General features: G+C 43.7%; 1 protein-coding gene across 9 annotated transcripts in view; it reads left to right on the plus strand.

The window, feature by feature from the left end:
• The window catches only part of LYG2 (lysozyme g2), a 162,164-nt gene that overhangs the window by 102,911 nt on the left and 34,361 nt on the right, over window positions 1-24,892 (plus strand). For 8 of the 9 annotated variants that reach the window (XM_047746238.1, XM_047746240.1, XM_047746243.1 and 5 more), the window contains one exon: window positions 24,460-24,565. The gene's annotated coding sequence lies outside the window, so the exon portion shown is untranslated. Of the gene's footprint in view, window positions 1-24,172; window positions 24,328-24,459; window positions 24,566-24,892 lie in introns of those variants that run through there. The other variant, XM_047746244.1, reaches the window with a different exon arrangement.

Genomic DNA, 24,892 nt, shown 5'->3' on the forward strand with positions numbered 1-24,892 from the left:
AAGGGGCACGTGCACCCGAATGTTTATAGCAGCAATGTCTACAATAGCCAAACTATGGAAAGAACCTAGATGTCCATCTACAGACGAATGGATAAAGAAGATGTGGTATATATACACAATGGAATACTATGCAGCCATCAAAAGAAATGAAATCTTGCCATTTGCGACGACGTGGATGGAACTAGAGGGTATCATGCTTAGCGAAATAAGTCAATCGGAGAAAGACAACTATCATATGATCTCCCTGATATGAGGGAGAGGAGATGCAACATGGGGGGTTGAGGGGGTAGGAGAAGAGTAAATGAAACAAGATGGGATTGGGAGGGAGACAAACCATAAGTGACTCTTAATCTCACAAAACAAACTGAGGGTTGATGGGGGGAGGGGGTTGGGAGAGGGGGGTGGGGTTATGGATATTGGGGAGGGTATGTGCTATGGTGAGTGCTGTGAAGTGTGTAAACCTGGCGATTCGCAGACCTGTATCCCTGGGGATAAAATATGTTTATCAAATAGCATGGAGGACAAGGGGAGATGGAGAGGAGAAGGGAGTTGAGGGAAATTGGAAGGGGAAGTGAACCATGAGAGACTATGGACTCTGAAAAACGATTTGAGAATTTTGAAGGGGTGGGGGGTGGGAGGTTGGGGGCACCAGGTGGTGGGTATTGTAGAGGGCACGGATTGCATGGAGCACTGGGTGTGGTGCAAAAATAATGAATACTGTTATGCTGAAAAAAAAAAAAAGGTATGTGATGCAATGAGCACTGGGTGTTATATACAACTGATGAATCAGTAAACTCTACCTCTGAAACTAAAAAAAAAAAATTATATATATATATATGTGTGTGTGTGTGTGTGTGTGTGTGTGTGTGTGTGTGTGTATATATATATGTTTATAAAGCTGTAAAAAAAAAGAAAAAAGAAAGGATGAATACCCAAGTTTTGTAGCAACATGGACGGGACTGGAAGAGATTATGCTGAGTGAAATAAGTCAAGCAGAGAGAGTCAATTATCATATGGTTTCACTTATTTGTGGAGCATAACAAATGGCATGGAGGACAAGGGGAGATGGAGAGGAGAAGGGAGTTGAGGGAAATTGGAAGGGGAGGTGAACCATGAGAGACTATGGACTCTGAAAAACGATCTGAGAATTTTGAAGGGGTGGGGGGTGGGAGGTTGGGGGCACCAGGTGGTGGGTGTTGTGGAGGGCACGGATTGCATGGAGCACTGGGTGTGGTGCAAAAATAATGAATACTGTTATGCTGAAAAATAAATAAATAAATAAATAAATAAAAATTTAAAAAATAATAATAATAAATAAATAAATAAAATCTTTAAAAAAAAAGATTCTTTCTCCCTATGCCCCTCCCCCCAACTCTCTCTGTCTTTCTAAAATAAATACATACACCTTAAAAAAGAGAGAAAGAGAGATGTGTCTTCACAAAAGACCTTTGGGAAGTCACTCCATGTCTCTGCAAGAATTTCCTCATCTGTGGAATGAGAATTAAAGGACATAATGTGTGTAAAATGCTGATTACAGCCCCTGACATGGGTAGGGACTCAATTAATGACAAAAATAACTATTATTATACAAGACAGATGTGCAATCCCTTAACCCCCTGGTAACAAGGGGTCAAGATTGCATGTGATGGAGTTCACATGTACTCACAGAGAAGCTTGTCTGAGGAAGCCATAGCAGGACTCTTGGGAGAAATAGGATATTCTTAGGCTCTCATTTGAATGAAATCTTTATGAAAGCCCAAGGCTGCACTGATCAATTATGACACTGGGACCCCAGACAGCCTCTCTTCTTGGGTTGAATGCTGTCACACAAATATCATTACCTGGCAGAAAATTAAAGAGGGGCTTGAGATGGCATTGTTTATGGATTAAGAGTTTAGGGAGGGGAAATCAACTTAGAAAAATAAAGATAATTGTTCTTGCTAGCACTGGTATGATTCCATTTCCATGTTCTGAGAGAAGATTAAAAAAAGAACCTAAAGTTGTATATAGTAAAGAACAAAATGCCTGCCCTGCCCTTGGGAAGCCTGTTTTCAGGGAGATCTCTCAGCTCCCAGTCCAACATTAGCATTCAGAGCTGCAGCTGTGGTTTTAATTTCCTGGGGAACAGGGTGTGCCATTTGTCAGTCTTGAAGGGAAGCTCTTTCTTTGCTTCTTAGATGAAAGACTGTCTCTACCATACCCCATATAACTTCATCTTTTGTTCTTTCATCTGCCTGAGACCACAGATATGCAGGTCTCTGGAATTATGCAATTGAATCTTTGTCAAAAAATAAACAGTGTTTATATGGTCTCAGAGTCTGCTGCTGCCTTATTTGATGAAGCTGCACTGGGACACCTTATTTGAAACATCCCAGGATAGGAAACTGGTTATAAATTCCCTTATAGGTTAAGGTAGCAACACTGATTATAGCATGGCGGGGAAACAGGACTCTCAGAGTTGCTTCTATAATATGACCTTCAAAACTCAGCAGAGTGAAAATACAATGATGAAACATTTAAACTAAAACATTTTTAAAAGGCCTTTGTTACTCTGATATTCTCCTTGACTTCTGTGGGAAATAGTTTGCAGAAACTGTCTGGGGTCCCAGACCAAAAAAAAAAAAAAAAGTATTCCTAAGCAAACTGGGAAGTTATCCTCAAGCATTTCTTCCCTGTGGGGGACTTGCTGCCCTGCTGCCTTCACCCAAGGACCAATTAGCCTCCTAATTATTTCTCACATGAGTATCTACCTTGTTCCATCAAAATGCACCTCTCCTGTTGCCTCTCTTCTCTATATCTTGCTCTCTGCTTTCTAACTAAAAGAAAGTATGAAAGATAGTGAGAGAGAGAGAAAGAAAGAGAGAGAGAGGGAGAGAGAGAAGGGGAGAGAAAGAGGAATATTTAAACCCACAAATGTGCTAATATAAGTTGCAATTTTCTCATCTATAAAGCAAAAATAACACTAAAAATAGTCAAACTGAATTAAAATGTATTTAGGACTGGGGTACCTGGATGGCTCAGCCGGTTAAGTGTCTGACTCTTAATTTGGGCTCAGGTGATGATCTCAGGGTCCTGGAATTAAGCCCTGTCTTGGGCTCTCTGCTCAGCAGGGAGTTGGCTAGAAATTCTTTCCCTCTCCTTCTACTCCTCCCCCGCGCCCCCACTCCCCCACTCATGCTCACTTTCTGTCTCAAATAAATAAATAAATCTTTTAAAAAATTATATATATAGGGGCGCCTGGGTGACTCAGTGGGTTAAGTCCTCTGCCTTCAGCTCAGGTCATGATCTCAGGGTCCTGGGATCGAGCCCCACATCGGTCTCTGCTCAGCGGGGAGCCTGCTTCCTCCTCTCTCTCTGCCTGCCTCTCTGCCAACTTGTGATCTCTGTCAAATAGGTAAAATCTTTAAAAAAAAATTATATATATATGCCTGCAGTTGAGGAAAATGCTCAGGTTACTTCAGATGATGGTTCTCTGTTGTCAAGATTCATAGGGAAGTAAGTGAGAAAGCTGGTTCAGCAGAGGATGAATAAGTGGCATGGAGAACTAGAATGTTCTCCAGAAGACTACAGCCCCCTGGTGGCCCAGTAGCAGCTCTTGGTGGTCTGTTCTTGGGATTCCTTCCATCTTTGTATCAAAAGCTACTACTTCTGACAGCCAAAATGATTTTTCTGACTAATCTCTGGTCTCCGGTCTGCTCACTCAAGTCTTTTCCTGCCTCATGGCTTCTGCTTCCTGCCTTCTTTCTGTGGATTTTTCTGCTTCTTGCTACTCTACTCTCTGCACCTTACAACAAAACTCTCTAATCAGGAAAACCAAACCAAAACCAAAACCTCTCCAATCAGAGCTTCATTGATTGTTCTCAAATACAATTCCCCACAGATTTTTCCAAACTTACTTTTTCTCCTGGCTCATCTTAGGGATTTATCAGAAGTAGAATGACACCTTTACATGTTTATCAGACTTGTTTTTCCCCATGTGCTTTCTCACTTCACTCCTAGGGCCTGTGATATGCCAAACACTATGCCAAGTACTGGGGATAGCAAGATGACAGAACATGAATCAACAGACTATGAGAGAGACAACCCAGAAGGACACTTCCTCCCTGAATAACAGCCGCCCACTGGCCTGATCTAGTCATAGAAAGTCCAGCACAACTGAGCAGCATAGGAGAAGCAATAATGGTACTAATGGTAAAGAGTTACCATTTATTAGCCGGAAAGAATGTCCAATGGAAAAAAGACAGCCTCTTCAATAAATGGTGTTGGGAAAATTGGACAGCCACATACAGAAGAATGAAACTGGACCATTTCCTTACACCACACATGAAAATAGACTCAAAATGGATGAAGGACCTTAATGTGAGAAAGGAATCCATCAAAATCCATGAGGAGAACACAGGCAGCAACCTCTTTGACCTCAACCACAGCAATGTCTTCCTAAGAACATCGCCAAAGGCAAGGCAAGCAAGGGCAAAAATGAACTATTGGGACTTCATCAAGATCAAAAGCTTTTACACAGCAAAGGAAATGGTTAACAAAACCAAAAGACAACTGAAAGAATGGGAGAAGATATTTGCAAATGACATATCAGATAAAGGGCTAGTGCCCAAAATCTATAAAGAACTTAACAAACGGGGCACCTGGGTGGCTCAGTGGGTTAAAGCCTCTGCCTTCGGCTCAGGTCATGATCCCAGGGTCCTGGGATCGAGCCCCGTATCGGGCTCTCTGCTTGGCAGGGAGCCTGCTTCCTCCTCTCTCTCTCTGCTTGCCTCTCTGCCTACTTGTGATTTCTCTCTGTCAAATAAATAAATAAAATCTTTAAAAAAAAAAAAAAGAACTTAACAAACTTGTAAGGTTTTATAGGCGAGATAAACACGACACCAGGCAAGGTGGGCACAAGGCAAGATTTATTAAAGGCACTCTCCGGTGAAGTTTCGGGGCTCAGGAGAAGGGGAGCCAGGAAAGTTGCGCTGGGAGGAGGTGGGCACCCTCGGGCGAGGTTCCGTGACTCTGGAAAGCAGAGTGGGGGAAGTTGCACTGGGAGGGAGTTGGCGGGGGTCTTTTATCTGTTTCCTGCTTAGGTATCGGGTTACCTATGGAGCCGTGACCTGGGCATACATCCTTTTGGCGGGAGAGTCAAGGGTGAAGGAAAGCAGGGGTGGGGGGAGGAGGCTGGAAGACGGCAGGACCCGGCCATCATTTCTATTGTTCCTCCTGCCGCTGACCCAAAATTCCGACCTTTTTGGTGTAATAGGGGGCGGTGACTCAGATCTGGCTACTTCCTGCTGGCAAAGGGGCGTCATCATAGGGTCCTTCAGATGTGGGTAGGCGGGTATAGGGATGCAGGAGGAGTTGGTTGACAGTGACCATGGAAACCTCACAGATGCATTCCTGAATGAAGCGAAGAATACAGGGGGCGATTAGTGCTAATAGGCAGTGGAGAATAAGGGGATTTAGGATTGGAAGGAGCCAGGTCGTTAAGGGGGAGAGCCACCATTGAGAGGGGTTTATTCCAGGGCGATGCCAGCCACCAAGGGAGTCGTGGATTTTTGCCAGGGCACCGATATTGGTTTCGACTATACCAGATTCGTTGATATAATAGCAGCATTCTTCATTGAGGAATAAACAGGTTTCTCCCTTGTCTGCGGTGAGAAGGTCCAGGGCTCGCCGGTTCTGTAGGGCTACCTGGGCCACTGAGGTAATCTGCCATTGTAGGGATGCCAAAGACTCGGCTGAGGCCTCCACGGCTGTTCAGAGCTGTTCGGATAAATCTCAGGTAGCATCTATGGAGTGAGCTAGGGCCCCGGTGCCCAGCCCGGTGGCCACTAGGGAAGACACCAAGGAGACCCCAATAACCAGGGGAAGAAACACAGCCCTTTTCTGTCACTGGAGGGGACAGCCATTTCTGCTAGGGCTGGCACCCTCCGGGCTGGCAATCTGTGGTGACCAGCTGACTAGACCGTGTGGTGTCTCCATGGGTCCAAGTTTCCACTAGGAAGAAGTGCCACCTGTCACCGGAGCGGCAGCTATTGGGGGGGGGGTGAGGGTAGAAGGAGGAGGGTGAGGAGAAGTGGTGTGGGAAATCTATAACCACGTAGGCCCCAGGGTTTGGGAAGTCCAGCCATCCTGTTGTGGGGCTGGTTTTAGATTGGAGATGTGTACCCACGGGTGGTGTCCTAGGAGTTTTGCCACTGTGGGAGTTGTGAGAAGAACAGTATGGGGGCTGGTCCACCTGGGCTGTAAGGACGTTGGGTGAAGTTCTTGTAGAAGAACTTGGTCCCCAGGATTTAGGGCCGGGGGAAGTCTCCACCCAGGCTGTTGGGGGCTGGGATGGTTGCATCTGCATGAGCCCTTAGGAGGGCTCATAAGAGGGTCAGGTAGGGCAGATAAGATAGGAGGGGTGGAGGAGAGGCAGGCAGGTTGTGATTGAGTAGGAAGGGCCTGCCGTATAGGAGCTCAAAGGGGCTGAGTCCTGACAGCCTCCAGGAGAGGCCCTAAGGCAGTGAGTGCTAGTGGGAGAAGGGTTGGCGAAGAGAAGCGGGTTTCAAGAGTGCGTTTGGGGCGCCTGGGTGGCTCAGTGGGTTAAGCTGCTGCCTTCGACTCAGGTCATGATCTCAGGGTCCTGGGATCGAGTCCCGCATCAGGCTCTCGGCTCAGCAGGGACCCTGCTTCCCTCTCGCTCTGCCTGCCTCTCTGTCTACTTGTGATCTCTCTCTGTCAAGTAAATAAAATCTTTAAAAAAAAAAAAAAAAGAGTGCATTTGGTGAGTTGTTCCTTGAGGAGGCCATTAGCCCTCTTGACCTTATCTGAGGATTGGGGGTGATAGGGGATATGGAGTTTCCAGGTGATGTTGAGGCTCTCAGAGATCTGTTGTGTGATGCTGGAGATGAAGGCCGGTCCGTTGTCCGATTGTAGGGTTCAAGGGAGTCCAAACCTTGGAATGATGTGTTCAATGAGAATCACAGCGACCACGTCTGCTATTTCCCTAGTGGTGGGGAATGCCTTGATCCAGCCTGTGAAGGTGTCCACAAGAGTTAGTAGGTATCTAAAGGTTTTGTGTCGAGGCATGTGAGTGAAGTCAAGTTGCCAGTCCTCACCTGGCTGATGTCCACAGAGCTGGTGGGTCCGTCCCGGTCTGCGGAGGCCACCCTGGGTGTTGACCACAGAACAGGTTCTGCAGGCCTGGTGTACCTCCTTAATGGTCTTTTGGAGGAGGGGGTGGTGAAAGAGAGGTTGGAGAAATTGGTATAGGGCCATTGGACTGATGTGGAGAGACTGGTAGATGTCAGTAATGAGGGTGTGGATAGGCTGTTCCAGAGGGCAATTTTGTCCTGGACATAATGCCATCCCTTGTCACGCAACCTGCCACCTAATGTTTTGAGGGCCCGAGTCTCCTCATCAGTGTACGAGGGACTGTGAAGAGTGTTGAGAAACAGGAGAGGGCTGGAGAGGAGTTTAAGGCCATCTGTCAGGCAATAGAGTCAGCCTTGTTGTTCCCCAAAGAGATGGGGTCCTTGGAGGCCTGATGGCCATGGCAGTGGACAATAGCCACCTCGGTAGGGTAATTGAGAGCCTCGAGGAGTTTGGCAATAAGAGGCCCATTGACTATGGAGGTTCCCTTGGTGGTGAGAAATCCCTTTTCTCACCAGAGGACAGAGTGAGTGTGAGTAATAAGGAAAGCATACTTGGAGTCAGTATAAATAGTGACCCGTTGTCCCTCACATAAGTGAAGGGCCCTGGTGAGAGCCACAACTTCTGCCTTTTGAGAAGTAGTCCCAATGGGAAGGGGGGCCGCTTCTATGACTGCGTCCAGGGTGATCACTGCATAGGCTGTGTGTCGCCATCCATCTGGAACTATGAGGGAGCTCCCATCCATGAACAGAGTGCGATTGGGGTCAGGCAGTGGTCGGTCCGAAAGTCCTAGATGGGAGGGAGAGAATTCTTCCAGGAGTTGAGAGCAGGAATGGGAAGGAGTGGGGGTAGACGAAGGTGTCGGCAAGAGAGTGGCGGGATTTAGGTAAGGGGAGACAGAGAGGGTGACCTGGGGGTATTCTATGAACAGCACGTGGTAGAGTTGGAGATGGGAAGGAGTGAGTTGTGCCAAGTATTTGTGGCTGACTAAGTCCATTAGTCGATGGGGGGAGAAGACCATGATGGGCTGTCTGTCCTAAGGTAAGTCTGAGGGCCTCTTTTGTCAGAGAAGCGACTGCCACTAGGGCCCTAAGGCAGGGCTGCCATCCCTTGGTGGTGACACTAGTTGCTTGGAGAGTTAATGGGGATAAGGAGACCCTGCTGCAGGAGGCAGTCGATGATGGGCTTAAGTCCTCCCCAGTGGGTTGCTACTATAGATCTGGAAATGTCCAATACCTGCGGGTCTATGGAGGGGAGACAGTCTGGGATAGAGGACAAGTCAGAGGGGAGTAGAGGGAGGATGAGGTGAGCAGAAGTTGAGGGAGAGAGAGAGACGAATGGTGGCCTGAAGTTTGTGGAGGATGTCCCTGCCTAGTAGGGGAACAGGGCAGGAAGGGATAATGAGGAAGGAGTTGTGAGAAGGGGAACCCATCCAGGCTGCATGTAAGGGGTGGGCTGGCCTTTGGAGTGGAGGAAGTATCATCAATTCCCATAACTGCAACTGGGGAGGGACGAGTAGGACCCGAGTAGGAAGGCAGAATGTCCCATGTCCAACAGAAAGGAAATGGACTTACCCGCTACCTGGAGCGTGACCCTGGGCTCAGCATGGGTGAGAGGGGTGTCCGAGTCTGGGCTCCGTCAGTCATCCTCCAATCCGAGAAGTTGGAAGGCAGGACTTACAGTCTCAGGGTCTCCCCCAAGGCTGGGGCAGTCTGATTTCCAGTGGCCCATCAGGTGGCATTGAGGGCACAGCCTAGTAGGCGCTTTTGGATTGGGGCATTGACGGGCCCAGTGTCCCTCGGCTCAGCACTTGAAACAGGCCCCTGGAGGGATGCAGTTAGGTGCTCCCTTCTGTTGACCCCCAGAACCTGCTGGCCTCAGGGCTGCTACCAGGGCTTGGGTCTGCAGTTGGGCCTTCTGTTGGGGTCTGGCTTGGTGCTTAAGTTCTTCTGTCTCCTCTTGGGAGTTAAAGACTTTAAATGCCATTTTCACCAGATCAGAAATGGGAGTTTGAGGGCCCTCCTCCACTTCCTTTAATTTTTTCCGAATGTCAGCGGCTGACTGAGAGATAAAGTGGGTAGTTAAAACAGTCGCCCGTGCCAGAGAGGCCAGGTCTAGGCGAGTGTATTGAGTCAGAGCCTCAGTAAGTCGGTTAAGAAACATGGCCAGGTTTTCATTGGGTTCCTGGATGATTTCCCTTCACAAACCTTCTACAACTTTCCTTTGCATTCAGGTTTTGTCCCAAACAACCATCTCATTTAGGACAAAATTATCTCCTTTTACTTTCAATAAAATGTACTCCCATTCCTTTAATCTTTCTTATAAATCTTCTACTTTCCTACATACAGAGTTGCTTCCTTTATTTCCATCAGTCTTACAGTTAGCAGAATTTTGTACTCTTAGAAACACCTTTAGTTATTAACCTCTAGTCAGTTGTTAATCAGTTGTGAATGATTATAACAGAATTCTTTAGATGCCAATTTATGAATCAGTTAAGCACAAACCATGCTTACTAACAGATTTAAATATTCTTATTTTCTTTGCTGTAAGAAGTCAAAAGCACAAACCTATGTTCAGTAATCAATGACTTGGCATTTTATCCTCTTTGGAAAAGACCTAAATGTCCAACAATTTAATTCGATTTGTCATCCAAGCAAAACTTTAAACTTTCAGGTTACCAAAGACTTTGAAAGCTATCTCAGCTATTACCTATTAAAACTTTGAGACAGACAATTAACCATCAGTTTAGTCATTTCTTTGCGAACAGATTTTAACAAATAACATGAGCTTATTTGACTTTCAGTAAACTTTGATTGAAGTTTCATGTTTACTGTGGATAACTTTGACAGGAGTTGGGATAGGAGTGAGGAGGGGGAAGGGGAGGGGTAGACGAGGGTGCCGGATCAGAAATCCTGAACATAAGGGACCTTGGCCCATCTGCCTTGGTGTCTGCTGAGGTTATTTAGGTCCATGTGAATCTGATAATTAAACGTACCTCTCGGAGGCCATTGGGACTGATTGTCTAATCGGTATTGTGGCCAAGCGACAGTACAGTAACGTTGTTTTCACAGGTCCTGGTTCAATTCCAGGGTTTTAAGATTGGCCAACAGACCTAAAACACCCCTGGGATGTTTTAGGGTCAAACTGGATTGGGAGGTCCTCACGATTCGTTGCCAGGCAACCCGAGGGCTGGAGGAATGCATCCCCTTGTCCACCACTGGGTTGTGGAAAAACTGTGTCGACTGCCATAGAGGTTAGGACATCTCCCAGACTCTTGGAGTCACGGAGGTCACCTGGTGACCGGCAGGGTCTGCCCTGACACGGCTGCGATTAGGGCAGGGTTTTCCGGACGGAGGCACAGAATCGGGGGAAACTCACCATGGCTTCAGAAGTGGCGTTGGGAAAGGCAGGTCCAGGTCTGACTAAGGAGAGGAGAGAGCCTCCTCACCGGGGTGGGGGCTCAATCTCCTCCTGGATTTCAGCACCAAATGTAAGGTTTTATAGGCGAGATAAACACGACACCAGGCAAGGTGGGTGCAAGGCAAGATTTATTAAAGGCACTCTCTGGCAGAGTTTCAGGGCTCAGGAGAAGGGGAGCCAGGAAAATTGCGCCGGGAGGAGGTGGGCACCCTCGGGCGAGGTTCCTTGACTCCGGAAAGGGGAATGGGGGAAGTCACACTGGGAGGGAGTTGGCTGGGGTCTTTTATCTGTTTCCTGCTTAGGTATCAGGTTACCTATGGAGACATGACATGGGCATACATCCTTTTGGCAGGAGAGTCAAGGGTGAAGGAAAGGGGTGGAGGAGGAGCCTGGAAGACGGCGGGACCTGGCGATCATTTCTATTGTTCCTCCTATACTTCCAGAGCCCACCAACCCAACAAAACTCAACACCCAAACATTAAATAATCCAATCAAGAAATGGGCAGAGGACATGAACAGACATTTCTGCAAAGAAGACATCCCGATGACCAACAAACACATGAAAAAGTGCTCCACATCACTCGGCATCAGGGAAATACATGTCAAAACCACAATGAGATATCACCTCACACCAGTCAGAATGGCTAAAATTAACAAGTCAGGAAATGACAGATGCTGGCGAGGATGCGGAGAAAAGGGAACCCTCCTACACTGTTGGTGGGAATGCAAGCTGGTGCAACCACTCTGGAAAACAGCATGGAGGTTTCTCAAAAAGTTGAAAATAGAACTACCCTATGACCCAGCAATTGCACTACTGGGTATGTACCCTAAAGATACAAATGTAGTGATCCGAAGGGGCACATGCACCAGAATATTTATAGCAGCAATGTCCACAATAGCCAAACTATGGAAAGAACCTAGATGTCCATCAATAGATGAATGGATAAAGAAGAGGTGGTATATATACATAATGGAATACTATGCAGCCATCGAAAGAAATGAAATCTTGCCATTTGTGACGACGTGGATGGAACTAGAGGGTATCATGCTTAGTGAAATAAGTCAATCGGAGAAAGACAACTATCATATGATCTCCCTGATATGAGGAAGTAGAGATGCAATGTGGGGGGTTTGGGTTTGAAAAGAATAAATGGAACAAGATGGGATTGGGAGGGAGACAAACCATAAGTGACTCTTAATCTCACAAAACAAACTGAGGCTTGCTGGGGGGAGGGGGGCCAGGAGAGGGGTGTGGGGTTATGGACATTGGGAGGGTATGTGCTAAGGTGAGTGCTATGAAGTGTGTAAACCTGGCGATTCACAGACCCGTACCCCTGGGGCTAATAATACATTATATGTTTATAAAAAAATTAAAAATTAAAAAAAAGAGTTACCATTTGTTGAATGATTGCTATGTATGATAGGCATCATAATAGGTGCTTTATATAGAATTAAATATAATTCTTACAACACCATAACTAAATAATAGTATTCTGTTTAAGTTAGTTAATCAGGGAGGTTAAGTTAGTTTCTCAAGGTCAAATGGCCAGTTATAGGCAGATCAGGGTTTGGTCTAAGGTCTAAGGTTTCAGCACTACAAATACTTTAAGGGAGACTGGGGTTGACATGACCTAGTATAGTGCAACCTGCAATACCTAAAAACATCTCCTCTATAGATATAAAAAAATTTCTTTTTTATATCTGTGTTAGGTGACTCATTTGTCTTAAGGCATCAAAAGTTCATGTAAACAGTCATCATTCAGAACTGTGTCATCCATCATGGTAACCTGAGTATAGCCATATGTGACTACTGAGTACTTAAAATGTGGTTAGGTTGCTTTTCTGTGGAGTTCCGGGGGACGGGAGTGGGGATGGCGGCCTCCCGGTCTCCGGCCCGGAGGAGCCGGGAGCCCGGGGCCCCACTCCTCGGTGCGCCCTCGGAGGGCAGCGCCCGATGGCTCCTGTCACCCTGGCCTCCGGCCGCGCTCCGGGCTGGCCGGGCCTGCGACCGGTTCGGGGTGGCCCCGGGCTGAGAGTCACTCCTCGGCTCTGTCTCTGTAGCCGGCTTCCCCGTTCTGGTGCCTGGTGGGCTCTGCGACACTCAGGCACCCCCGATCCTTCTGCGACCCTGCGGGGCCTGGGGCCGCGCTGACCCCTCCTGGGCTTCACCCCGGTTGGGCCTCTGGGGCGATGTCCCTCAGCGGAACAGACTTTTAGGGGTCCTGATTTTGCTCTGTTGCTCCGCCGCTCGCCGGGGGTCGGCCCCTCCCCCCGCGGTCTGTCTTCCCGTCGCTTTGGATTCGCTTCTCCGCCAGTCCTGCCTTGCAGGGAGTGGTTGATTTTCTGTTTCTGGAGTTGCTGTTCTTCTTCTCTTCAATCTCCCGTTGGATTTGTAGGTGTTTGCAATCTTTGGATGGGCTCTTTAGCTGATCTCCTGCTACCCGAAGTGGTCTCAGCCTGCTACTTCTCCGCCATCTTGACTCCTCCATTTCATGTATTGTTGAATTCACTTTTCCAATATTTTGTGTAGAATGGATATGTGATCAAGACAGTATGATACTGACACAGAAATAGACACATAGATCAATAGAACAGAATAGAAAATCCAGAAGTGGACCCACAAATATGTGGGTTTTGACAAAGCAGGAAAGAATATCCAATGGGGGGAAAAAAAAAGATGGTCTTTTCACAAATGGTACTAGGAAAACCAGACAGCAACATGCAAAAAAATGGAACTGGACTACTTACTTACTCCATACAGAAAAAGAAATTAAAAATGAATGAAAGATCTAACTGTGAGACAGGAAAACATCAAAATTCTAGAGAAGAACAGTCAGTAACCTCTTTGACATCAGCCTTAGCAACTTTTACTAGATATGTATCCTGAGGCAAAGGAAACAAAAGCAAAGGTAAACTATTGGAACTATATCAGAATAAAAAGCTTCTTCACAGTGAAGAAAACAATCAACAAAACTAAAAGGCAACCTATACAATGAGAGAATATATTTGCAAACGGTGTATCTGATGCCCTTCAACAGACGAATGGATAAGGAAGATGTGGTTCATAGATACTATGGAGTATTATGCCTCCATCAGAAAGGATGAATACCCAACTTTTGTAGCAACATGGACGGGACTGGAAGAGATGATGCTCAGTGAAATAAGTCAAGCAGAGAGAGTCAATTATCATATGGTTTCACTTATTTGTGGGGCATAACAAATAGCATGGAGGACAAGGGGAGATGGAGAGGAGAAGGGAGTTGAGGGAAATTGGAAGGGGAGGTGAACCATGAGAGACTATGGACTCTGAAAAACAACCTGAGGGTTTTGAAGGGGTGGGGGGTGGGAGGTTGGGGGAACCAGGTGGTGGGTATTAGAGAGGGCATGTATTGCATGGAGCACTGGGTGTGGTGCAAAAACAATGAATACTGTTACCCTGAAAAGAAATTTTTAAAAATTAATTAATTAAAAAAACAACTGTATGTCAGTTACGTCCCAATAAAACTGCAAGTGAAATAAAAAAAAAAAATGTGGTTAGGTTGAACAGAGCTGTGCTGTGATTCTAAAATACACAAATTTATTGTGAAAAAGATTATAAAATATCTCAATCTTTATACTGAAATTATAATTTAGATGTATTGAGTTAAATAAAATATACTTTAAAATTAATCTTATCGGGCGCCTGGGTGGCTCAGTGGGTTAAGCCGCTGCCTTCGGCTCAGGTCATGATCTCAGGGTCTTGGGATCGAGTCCCGCGTCGGGCTCTCTGCTTGGCAGGGAGCCTGCTTCCCTCTCTCTCTCTGCCTGCCTCTCTGTCTACTTGTGATCTCTCTCTGTCAAATAAATAAATAAAATCTTTAAAAATAAAATAAAATAAAATAAAATAAATCTTATCATTTTCCCCCCTTTTCAATGTGGCTAATAGAAAATTTAAAATCAAATTCATGGCTCATATTACATACCTATTAGACAGTGCTGGTCTGGAAAATCCCTGAACATAGAACTCCCAAAGGCCTATTTTCCAATGGGAATGAATACTACTCAAAAGCCCATTTAAATTTCTGAAGCACTGTGCAAATACAAGATATTAAAAAAACATGCCTATGTTATAATACTGGCTCAGTCTGGCTGTACAGAGAGAGGTTGATTATTTTCAAAGTGGATAATTACTTTAAAGACAATTTGGCATTGAACATATTGGTGTGTTTATGCTTCTGTTTATGCAGGAGAGCAAAAAGAAATGAAGATGAAGAAAGCCAATAGCTTCCATTTTTTTCTTCTTTTTTTCTATCATAGTTATAACTGCCTAAGGAACTTTGGATGAGAATTCTGGAACATAGCAAAATCAAGTAAATCAGGCTGAGATAATAAATAGAACAAAAGTTGCTGTAGGATGATGTTTCGGGCTGAGCTACTCACTCCACCCAAGCTGGCATCTTCCTGGGTTGGCTCTTTTCAGAGGCAAAGGCAGAACAATGCTTCTCTGTGTTGTTAACAGTGTGGCATGACCAGCTGGGGCCATTTCCCCATTTTTCTTTAACAGTCAGTTTCCCAGCCTCAGGCCTGTCAGAAGTTCCTACAAAGGAGCCAGGAGAAGCCAGGGGTGCCTGAGGCATTCTTACCCCTCTGTCAGCCTCAGGAATACTAGCTGAGGTTGGATCAACCTGAAGGGTGACTGCTGAGAGCTATGACTCCTCATACATCTCTCCATTACTTGTTCTGGACTGTACCCTCAGGGAGGCCAACATTCTCCTGGGCCTCTCTGTTGCTGTACATATCTGGAACTAAAACTCAGGCTCTATTCCCTCAGCCCTCAATTTGATACAAAGAGGATAGACAAATGTAAATGGCCTCTGATGATCCCACATTCCCAGTCACCTTCTGAGGTAAGGCTCCAGGAGCTGGAATTCTGGGAGGTGACCTTGAAGTCTTCACAAAACTCCAGGGGTTCAAGGCCATCTAAAGGAAATCCCTATACAGTATTCACCTTTTGGATAAGGCTTAGCTACACGCTAGAGAATACATAGGGTTCTTTAAAATTCTAGGGAATTTTAAAATAGTGCTTCTTTCTGATAACTAAATTAATACATATTCTTTGTAGAATACTTGAAAGTTACTGAAAGGTACTGTGATTACACCTGCATAAATTATTCATTATTTTGTTGTATGTTCTGTAATTCCTTTTTTTATATTTCATATAATTAATAAAAGGCAAAAAAAAAAAAAACCCCACCCTATCCCAGAACAAAAACAACAACAAAAGACCAGGATCCAGACTGCAATGTACTTAGGATTCCCACTTTTTAAAACTGAGAAGAAAGCTGGGGCGCCTGGGTGGCTTAGTGGGTTAAGCCGCTGCCTTCGGCTCAGGTCATGATCTCAGGGTCCTGGGATTGAGTCCCGCATCGGGCTCTCTGCTCGGCAGGGAGCCTGCTTCCCTCTCTCTCTCTCTCTCTCTCTGCCTGCCTCTGTCTACTTGTGATCTCTCTCTGTCAAATAAATAAATAAAATCTTAAAAAAAAAAAAAAACTGAGAAGAAAGCATATGATCCAGTAAGATTATCAAAAGATATAAGCAGGTATCTGTTTCTACAGAGAAGCTGTAAGTGGAATAGTGAATATGCATAAAAGAAAAGACACCCAACCTCAATCAAGGAAATGAGACTTTTCCCACTCAGTTTAAAAGTCTGATAATAGTAAAGTTTGGTGGACACGTGGGGGATTGGGAACATTCATACCCTACTTTAGAGAGTAAGTGTAGTGTAGCTTCTTTGAAGAAAATTCTATAACATCTGGTAGAGGTGAAGATGCAGTTCAGCTTATTTTCCATGACTGCATACACATACACCTAAAATTGGAACCATTCATTAATACTATTTAATATCCTACTTAAGTAAAGAGCTTAAAGACGCATCATGAACATTTTTCTGTTGCTAAACAAGAAAACTTATTATTAAAAAGCCTCTAGCAGATGCTCCTAACCCATGCTTCCCCTCTCTACACTTGAGGGGCCTAGCATTTTGGTGCTTCCAAAACATTTATGGACTCTGACCTCAACCAGTCCATATCTGGACCATATTAATCTTTTTGACTCTCTAGTGAGGTCTCTTTTTCTCCACAGCAGCTTTCCCACATTTTCTCCATTTCCCTGAGCCTCTAATTCTATTTAATTTTTACTCTCAGCACATGATCCGACCTTCTGTTTCACATGGCAATTACAAATCATAGATAACTCTCTGTTTTCCCCAATTGACTCTATAAATTGAACTGCATTACTCTCTGATTTTGTCCTCTTTTCGTTCCATTACAATGGGAGAAATGTTACCATCCATGCCTCAGGCCAATCTCTATTCCTAGGCATTTGATCTCATGCCTTTATCCTTATTGGATCACATAATGCTTCCATTTCCATATACTCAATATCTTCTACAGCACTTAAATATTAAGTTACTCCCATGATAAACCATAACAAAGTGACCTTGATCCAAGCCTTCCTCCAGATACTGCCTTACCTCGTCTCTCTAACAAGGTATAGAGAACAACTGTGGCACATTTTAAAAAGAATCCGACTTCTCCTTTCTCCTTTTCAAGCAAATGTATTCCTAGACACAGTTGAATAGTCCAGAGGTGGGCACTTAACCCAACCTAGGTTATTTGGAGTTCCTCCCTAATTTGTTTGTTTATTAATCTTGGTATTATTCTATTATATGGCTATATAATGATTGTTAATCCATTCCCCTGTTGGCGGCTCTTTGGAATGATTCCAGTATTTGGGTTATTGTAAATAAAGTTACTATGAACATTCTTGTGCAAGTCTTTGTATTTGTTTCCATTTCTCTTAGATAAATACCCAGGATTGGAATTGCTGGGTAACATGTTAGATGTATGCAAATGTTAGATGCATAAGAGCCAAGAGTAGACCACTCCAAAATGTGCCACTTTGGCAAATTAATTATTTAAAATTAAAGTTAGTTAAAAGGAGCCAGTGCAAGAAGAACATTCTGATCTCCCTTTGTCTCCAGAAAGCAGAAATCTCCCATGTGAAAAGTACCCTCCCTGTACCAAGAAGTAAAGAGACATCCTTAACAGAGACAGGGAATTCAGGCCAAGAAGGCTATACCAAAAAACATTGTACTTTTTACTAATTTACTACCCCAGCCCAAATTCTGTTCAGAATTCCTTATTAACTAAAGCTTCCAAACATAATTTATCTTTGTCCTGTCAATTCCTCACATAGTTATTGTCTCTGTCTAAAAACTATAAAAAACTGCCTGCCTTGGTCATTCTTTAGGTCTCAATTTCATTATTGGGCCTCCTTGTGCATATAATTAAACTTTATTTTTTTCTTCTGTTAATCTGTCTCATGTCAATTTAATTCTTAGACTTGTTAGAAGAACTCTGAAGGTTGGAGAAAAAATTTTTCTCTCCAACATATGTTTAACTTTACAAAACTGCTAAACAGTTCTCCAAAGCAATTATACCATTTCACATTCTAAACAGTAATGTGCAAGAGTTCCATTTCGTTTATATTTCCACCAATATTTGATATAAGCACTGTTTGATGTTAGTCTTTCTAAAAAGTGTGAAATGCTATCTCATTGTGGTTTTACTTTGTATTTTCTTGATGCCTAACAATGTTGAGCACCTTTTCATGAACTTTTTGACGACTTGTATATCTTCTTTTCTGAACTGTTGGTCAAATGTTTGACCCTGGAAAACTTTGTACTTTCAGCAGGGTACAGTATTCTATTTACCATAGAATAGATTAAACTTAAGACAAGAAAAGAATACAGCAATTTAAGCCAGGCACTAAAATATCTTGAGGTTAAATTCAGCTTTTTTAGTGAAATTTTGTGAAAGGGCTCCCCTTCTGCCTTCCCACAAGCCATTGTTCCTATCATACCTTTGCCATGTATTCTTGGGCAGCCCCTTCATTCTGCAGTTTCTAAGTTGTGCAGTTGGATGTTTAGGCTACATGTGACTGTTTCCGATATTGTCATTCCTCCAATACCACCAGGCAGGGTGCAGAGTCCCAGCAACAGCCTTTGCTTGTCTCGTCTTGCCAAATGTCCTTCCTGGTTGAAGTGAAGCTTCACTTGTTATTTCCTGTCCTATAAGTCAACTCTTCATTATGTTTCCTGGTGTCCCATGGACAAATAAACAAACAAATGAATAAATCAACAAGAAGCTAAACCATCAGGATTTGTGGCAACCCCATCATAGTAATAACCGGCATGTATATGAAGCATTGCAGTTTATAACATGTTTTCACACATATAATTTATTTTTATCTTCAAAACAGTCATGGGGCATCATTATCATCTCCATTTTACAGATGAAGCAAACTAAGGCTCAGAGAAGGTTAAATGAGTTGCCCATGGTAATCATCCCTGGTTGTTCTTGAGAAGGGAGAGCTGAGACTGGGATTCCCAAATGGTGACATGGTGGGGGAACCCAGGCTCTAAAACCATAGACCAGAATTAGGAGGAAGGTATATGGGGATGAGGAAGGAAAGAGGACCAAGTGAGCTTGAGATACTGGGCTCTTTTAACTCCCAAGAGTGCTGTCCTAGGCTAGCACAGGGCACAAGTGCAGCTCTCTCTGTGATGTGTTCTGAGGAGTCCTTCAAGGAATTCCCATCAAAATCTATTCAGGGGCATGCACACTGCCTTAGATTCTATCATCATTCCTTTCCTTCTATTAATTAGGACAGTACTTCTTAAAATTTTCCACTGAAGCTCTCTCAATGGCATAGGCATATAAAGGCTATCCTGGGTAGATGGTGGTTTGGAACAGAGTTCCAAGTGGGAGCTGAAAGAGAGAATTTTCTGAATCTGGTTTTTTATCTTAAAAATTAAAGCAGATTTAACTTCTTCCCCCACAATAAAGGTGTGTATTTTCAAACTGCATGTATTTTATTATAAAAATAATAATTTTTTTTGCCAAGAGGTCTGTGTATGTGTGTGTGTGTGTGTGTGTGTGTGTGTGTGTGTGTGTGTGTGTGTGCAAGTGCCTGTGTGATGGCTGTCCTCTAGTTTCTGCATCCCCTTGGCAAACAGACTCATTTCTCACTTTAAAAAAACAAGACTTCACAGGGCGCCTGGGTGGCTCAGTGGGTTAAGCCGCTGCCTTCAGCTCAGGTCATGATCCCAGGTCCTGGGTTCAAGCCCCGCATCGGGCTTTCTGTTCAGCAGGGAGCCTGTTTCCTCCTCTTTCTCTGCCTGCCTCTCTGCCTACTTGTGATTTCTCTCTGTCAAATAAATAAATAAAATCTTTAAAAAAAAATAAAAAAAAATTAAAAAACAAGACTTCAGGTATTAAAGACACCGGTTAAAATTTAAAATTAGATTTTACCTGCAAATGATATTACTTTAAGTTTCTGTCATTAATTAATTAATTAATATAATTCTGTTATCAGATTAACCTAAGGGGGAGCAGGACACTAGTTTAGGAAGCAGAGAGGCAACAGAAAGAAAAGTTAAAAATTCTGTGGAATTGCCAGAGGATTTGAGTCTTGTCTTGGGCTTCAGCATCACAGTGATAGGTATTGTGACAGGAATAATGATTCCCCAGACCGTGATCCCATCTAGCCCCAGTCTATGAGCTACAGCAATCCAAACCTGGTTCTAAAAGTCTCCTGACTATTACAACAAAAAGAATCTTGATTTTTCAATGTACTGTATTTTTCAGTCATTTATATTATTTTCGGCAATTCTGGGACTACTCTTGACAAATGCAAAGTTAAAACTTTCATTGGTCTTGCTCATATCTTCTGCAACTCACCCAGCGTGATAGGGAAATCTGTAACTATGGCTGAGACCAACAAATAAGCAAGCAAGCAAGCAAATAACATCCCTTTCTTACTGCCCTTGTCAATATGAAAATGAGTGATGATCAGGATCCTAACTCAAAGTCTAACTACTTGTCAGTTACAAGATATAGAGGAAAATTTACTTTGAATCCACCCTAAAACACAGGAAGAACTGCATGGCATTTGTGATTTTGATGAGAATGAAAATGCAGTCCAAGTTACCCTGAAAATTTGTAATATAGACTTAATCCATATTTAAACCTCTCATATGACCTCCCATATTTATTTCCTCTTCTGGATTCAATAGATTGCTGGAGCCAGAGGAGGGTCTGAAGATCATCGTTGTCATCCAGGTTTTTTACCCTATAAATGGGGATCTAGACTGATGATCTACCCAAGGGCCCTCAGCTGGATTAGGGACAGAGCTAAGACTGCAAGCTGGATCCCTAGACTTCTGGGCCAGGAGTCTTCCTGCCACACCCTGCTTTGGTGACACTGAGGGAAAGCAAGCTGTTTTTGTGGAAGCTACAAACATTTTGGCTTAAGGTCTCTTGTTAAGGTCATTCAGATGTTAGGAATGATTGGAGTCCTCACCCCTAGGACCAGGAACCACAACTAGAGAACTGTTATCTTGAAAAGTCTTAGAGGTAGACCACTGTTTGGGAGGTTGATGGAACTCAGGGGACTGGACACAGGGCTTCATTTGTATAGCAAGAATACTTTCTTTTAAAAAGATGTATTTATTTATTTTTGAGAGAGAGAGAGAGAGAGCAAGAAGGACAGAGGGAGAGGAAGAGAGAATCTCAAGCAGACTCCAGGCTAAGTGTGGGGCCTGAGTTCAGAGGCTGATGTGGGGCTCTATCCCATGACCCCAAGATCTCAACTTGAGCTGAAACCAAGATTCAGATACTTAACTGACTTCAACAAGGTGCCCCAAGGACATTTTTAAAAGAGATTTTATTTCTTCATTTAGAGAGACAGAGATGTGTGCCTGGGCGGCTCAGTTGGTTAAACATCTGCCTTTGGCTCAGGTCATGATCCCAGGATCCTGGGATCAAGTCCTACATCAGGATCCCTAATCACCATGAAGTCTGCTTCTTCTGTTGCCCCTCCCCACTGCTCATGCTCTCTCTCTCTCAAATAAATAAAATCTTAAAATAGTAGTAGTAGGAGGAGGAGGAGGAGGAGGAATAATAAAAATAATAATAATTTTTTTTTTAAACTAGAGAGAGAGCATGAGCGGGAGGTGGGGGGTGGGTGGCTGAGGGAGAGGGAGAGAGAGAATGACAAGCAGACTCCATGCCAAGTGCGCAGTCTGATGCCAGGCTTGATCCCATGACCCTGAGATCATGAGCAGAGCCAAAATCAAGAGTCAGATGCTCAACAGACTGAGTCACCCAGATGCCATGAGAAAGGATGTTTTTTTGCATATAGATTATATTGTTACTTTGGGAAAACAGGGGGTCTGATGGAGATTATAGCAGATGACTCATCCCTCCAAGTTCCTCCTGGCACCATCAGTACACCCCACATGTACAGTCACTGTTAAGCACCCTTGGGAGGAGATGGGGAATCATTCATTCTGTAAATTACTTTTCAATGTCAAAATTTTCCTCAGACCCTTATATGATAGCATCCACACTTAACCGTTCATTGGGTTTTAGGTTATTAATTAAAAGTTAAGCTTTGGAATGCAACAAACCTGGGTGCAGACCTAGGCTATGCCCCTTACTACTGTTCTGCCAGGCCTACTATAGAAACTCAGTGCATGTTATTAGTGAAGATATAAAGTGACAGCCTGTGAATTCAGTTGATTCATATTTGTATTTAAAAATTACAACAGCATCAGGGTGCCTGGGTGACTCAGTTGGTGAAGCATCTGTTTTCAGCTTAGGTCATGATCTCAGGGTTGTGAGATAGAGCCCCATGTTGGGGCTGTGTGCTAGGCATGGAGACTACTTAAGATTCTCTTTCTCTCTCCATCTGCCTTCCTTACCCTTCACTCTTTCTCTCTCCCCTCTCAAAAAAAAAAATTACTACAACATCTACAGACAAATGACTGCTAAATATCTGCAACTGGAGTGATTTATTCAGATCACAGACAATGTTTTGTGTGCAAATTGATTGATTTGAACCTGTTGTAATAATTACTCTGCAGGGTCATCAGTCCATAGCACTAGTATCTTGGACATAGTAGGAAAGCATGGATTTTGGAATCTTATAGACCTGGGCTCAAATCCCAGCTTTGCCATGTCCTGACTGTGCCGTCTTTGACAAGTTGCTTAATTTCTCTGAGTCTCAGTTTCCTCATCTCTAAAATAGGGATAATACCTATCTTACAGAGTTGTTGGAGGATTGAATGATATATGTACATAGGAACCTGATGTATGATGGGTGTCAAATGTTTATTTGTATTCTCACAATTTGAAGAAAACTTAAGATCCACATCAGTTTGAAGGCATTTACTTAAATTACAGAGGGCCTGGACATTAAGAGCTTCATACCTAGAAGGACTTGTAGCCCCACTATGTGAAAACAGGGAGAGGAATAAAATAGGCTTCCAATGTTTTAACAGTACTTCTAATGTTTTGTTTTTACTTTTGTTCTATTGGAACATCTACCTAGAATCTTTTACATACTTTTCATTCTTCCTTTATTCCTTCTTCTTCCTTTCTTCTTTCTCCCACCTTGTCCTGCAGGGGAGCAGGTGTGGGGGGGAGGGTGGGTGGGGAGGGTAATGAGCACAATGTCAATGTAATGTTGCCAATGTAACTGGTGATGGCCCATGTGTTCCTGAGGACCATTCTGGAGAAGCTGGACTCATGTAAAACCCCTTATTAAAGAGTAGCCCTGACTGCAAGCATTGATGGTGGTAGAGCCAGCCCCTGCCATGAATAATTTTAATGATAGTCAAGGCAGGAACCATCATTGGTTCAGAATATCCCCACCCTTCTTCCCTGGAATGGAAGGCTGGAGGACACTTAAAGGGAAATCTATTCTACAAACAGGAAGGCAGGCAGGGCAGAAGTGAATACAATGAGGTAGTGCAGAGATCAGCTTCATGAGGGCATGATCTCCTAGAAGCTGTGGTTTATTCATGGTCAGGGAACCTAGCAAGTTGTTTACTTAGGGCCTTCATCTTCATCACCTCCTGCTCAGTCTCTCTCATACCTGTGTTCACCTGGTGGATTTATGGAAGGATTGTGTACAGTCTTAGAAACTTCTGACACTTGTAGTAGGATCTGTGTTAGATTTCTTCCCCTTTGGAAAATGTGCTTGCCTATTTCAAGAATGTCCTTTCCATTTCTTATTCCCAGGACTGCACAATGTGCTTTATCTCTTCTTTCGGACATAAGTGTGAAGAGAGAGACACTCCATCCTTGAAAAAATGTTCATCCACGGCTGAATCTTTTTTTCCCATTTCCTCAGATAGTTTGGGAAACTAGTGCTACTCTCTGGCTTTGTACTGATCTCCCAGAGCAGGTGGGCACTCTTGGCTCTATTTGTCAGAGTATAATTGGAACAGGGAACCATGTGACTTATTGGTATGCAGATCATGCCATGAATGACAATGGAATGAGGAACAAAGAGCAGGAGGCTCAGCCTTCAGGCAAACAACCAATCTGGGAATGAGAGCTGCTCATATTTTCTGTTTATCTTTTTAAGGCTAATTATCTGTTTCTTGTTCTCAAATTTAGAAGCTGTTGACCCAGCTCAATTTTAGATACCCAGAAACTATCCACCAAATATATGCCTCCAATATAACTTGGGGGTTCATTAGATTAATTAATTAATAGTGGTTAATAAATGCTTTCACCCAAATATTTTTATTAAAAGGGCCACCTAAGTACAAAGTGTCATTATAATCAGGTCTAATGAGGTCAGTGGTTTAAAGAGAGGGTTTTAAAACCATATATAAAGCTCCTCCAACCATCAGTGGTACAGGATGAAGGTAAGAAGAGGCAGGTAAGTCTACGTGCTGGCATTTAGAATCTCCTCCACAGGGGCAGAGCCACATTGAAGTTTACTTGGATTGAAGCAAGGTAATCATACATCTACCAACTAATGGGTTCTCAAATTGTTTAACTCGTCTCTTAGGACAAAAGCCACTGCTTTGTTAAAGCCTGGCGTGCAGGGTAGTGCTGAAGACGGGGGACTTTCCTAAACAGAGGGGAGAGACTTTCTCTGCAAGGTCACAAACCAGGTTAGTACTCACCTTCTTGTATTATGTAGAACAATTAAGTTGTCTTTTGAATGAAAACAAAGATAGAGTTGATGGAGGAAGCACAGAGGAGCACAGCAAACCTCTTCTGAGCCATAATCTCTGATGCTCCTCTCAGTGGCTTATCTTGGTTTTCTAAAAAGACTACAGTAGAAGAATGGGAACAAAATTGTGATATGAGCAAGACTGGAGAAAGGATGAACATATGTGTTAGTCTAACATATTTAAGATATTTGTAGGCTCATTTCAATATGAAATTGGATTAAAATGAGTTGGAAGATTATACTTAGGAAAGAGTGATCCAATGAA

The sequence above is a fragment of the Lutra lutra genome, chromosome 9, assembly GCF_902655055.1.
Source record: "Lutra lutra chromosome 9, mLutLut1.2, whole genome shotgun sequence".
NCBI classification, from domain to species: domain Eukaryota; kingdom Metazoa; phylum Chordata; class Mammalia; order Carnivora; family Mustelidae; genus Lutra; species Lutra lutra.